The 2,323-nt window shown below is 37.3% G+C and overlaps 1 long non-coding RNA gene across 1 annotated transcript; it reads right to left on the bottom strand.

Annotated features, from left to right (window-relative positions):
* Positions 1–911: 911 nt before the first annotated feature.
* LOC109029348 (uncharacterized) lies at positions 912–1,976 on the bottom strand. Its single transcript, XR_002008409.4, has 2 exons — positions 1,837–1,976; positions 912–1,157 (listed from the first exon to the last, which is right to left on the bottom strand). It is a non-coding gene; the product is annotated as an uncharacterized lncRNA (long non-coding RNA).
* Positions 1,977–2,323: the final 347 nt, after the last annotated feature.

Consider the following 2,323-nt stretch of genomic DNA (forward strand, 5'->3'; position numbering starts at 1 on the left):
AGAGGGCTGGAATTTAAGCAGTACCCACCATAAACTAGGCTATGTCTTTCATCAGCATATCAAGAAAGAAGCTTGGAGGCTCAACTCCTTAAGTTCCTCTACAGAGAGGGTACCACAGACATTCCTCATTGCATTTAATCTCATTAATAATTATCTCCTGTTTGTTAAGTTCTGTTATAGACCTTATGTTCCACATAAAGATACTGAGGCTCAAACAGTCAGTGCATGGTGGGCAAGGGTTTGAATCAAAGACTCTGGTTGCAGGCTCATTCTGTTTGTCATACTTCCTGGCGAGGGAGGGTGACTCATGCCTCTAATCATAGAACTTTGGGAGGCCAAGGTAGGGCCAGTCACTTGAACCCAGGAGTTCCAGACCACCGTGGGCAACATGAGGAAACCCCATCTCTCCAAAAAAACACAAAAATTAGCTGGGTGTGGTGGCATGCCTGTGGTCCCAGCTACGAGGGAAGCTGATGTGGGAGGACAGCTTGAGCCTTGGAGATTAAGGCTGCAGTGAGCCAGGATTGCACCACTGCACTCCAGCCTCGGTGACAGAGTGAGACTCTATCTCAAAATAAATAAAATAAAAATAAAATAAAATAAATACTTCCTTTCCAAGCACTAGAGAACTGAGAGATTTATATACAGTTAAAAGGGCCAAAGCAGTGATTTTCAACTATTTTATGAATAAATAATGAAATCTCTGTGTGTGTGTGCATGCATGAATGTATACAGAAAGAGCACGTGAAGATAGACAGAGATACACAGATGGTTTTGGTAGAAAACACCAAGCTTTAAGAACAAATGTAAATATAAAGATTAAAGAACTTAGGATTAATACCATGATTGCTTATTCAGAAAAGAGGATTTTTTTCCTGTAAATTTCATTACTTGAAATCATTTCTCAAAAAGCATTTAGATCATCCTTTATTCATATTAAGAGGAATTAATTGCTTTTCATTTCAATTTATTTTTTCTTCAAGTTAGCCAGTTTTTTCCCTAGTATTATAGATTCATGCTTCATAGACAAGATTAACTTTTTTAAAAAAAAAGTTTAAGTTAGCAACAAGGAGAGTATGAAATGATTAAGAGCTTGAACTTTTTCCTTAGATTTCCTGGATTCAAATCAACTGCACCTCAGATTTCAGATTTCTCTCCTGTAAAATGAAAGTTGTAATGATTAAATGAGAAGATACAAATAAAGCACTTAAGATACCTGATAAACATTAAATTATAGCTCTTACATCAAAATAACATGCAGAAGTGAGCATTTAAATGTCTTAGATAACAAAGATGCTTCAATTATCAACAATTCATACTAGACCTGCATTGGATTGTTGAATCAATTCTCCAGTGAATAAAGTATTGATTGCCAATCTCCCTAAATTTTCAAATAATAAGGGTTTTTTTTAAAAAATGAATCATATTCTATGGGCACAAATGCTCTTTGCCTCTCTATCTTAAAACCACACACCAAACCACTCATGAATCACTTGAATCAGTCATTTGGAAGTGTCAAACCAGCATAACACAATCTAACAGTGTTTGTAATGTTACATCTTAAAAGATTTATCCATAAACAGGCAACATAGAATCATAACAAGCATCTTCCATTTTGTACATAAAGTATGGGTATTTTGACAATTTGAGAAGAATTATAGGTGGGGCATTTTGCTTCTCAGATTACTGGTTTAGTGAGGGCTAGGCTAGGTATAATAGCGTTGAACAATTTATGCCCAGGATCTCAAGAATAAAACTGTATTGCCCCAAGTGGTAGCCCCAAAGCAGTTAGCAATTAGCAATTCTGAGCCTAGGGTTCTTTCTCTGCTTTCTAACCTCTTGCTGTTATTTGCCTGAGAGTGCTCAAGTCTGCTGATGACTGGCACGTCAAGTTAGAATGAATAAGTGGCAGACTCCATTCCTGAAACCTGTGGCATCTGGGTGGAATCCGGATTGCCAACATGGCTCAGCTGATTTTGCATGTGCAGCTAGAACTTCCTTATGTAATAATCTGATGGACTTCACGTTACAATGTAACTATGGTAACATGTACCTGTGTTCCTTGCTCTGTGTGATTAACTCAATCCTGAGAAGAGTTGGGTTTGTTCTTAGTTAAGTTGTCAGTAATAAAGGAATTACTTTAAGTGCTTAAAGGGATTTCTGAGACCATATGTATGGTAACGCAATGTTATATTGATGAAGCACGGATTCTGACTCATTTATGGGTACCTAAGATGGGCCATAGACAAGGGCTCAAAAACTATCTGTTGCTTGATGACTGAGTGAAGAAATGTATAAGGCAAAGCCTGGAAGTGAGTGAGTT

The sequence above is a fragment of the Gorilla gorilla genome, chromosome 14 (genome assembly GCF_029281585.2).
Source record: "Gorilla gorilla gorilla isolate KB3781 chromosome 14, NHGRI_mGorGor1-v2.1_pri, whole genome shotgun sequence".
Lineage (NCBI taxonomy): Eukaryota > Metazoa > Chordata > Mammalia > Primates > Hominidae > Gorilla > Gorilla gorilla.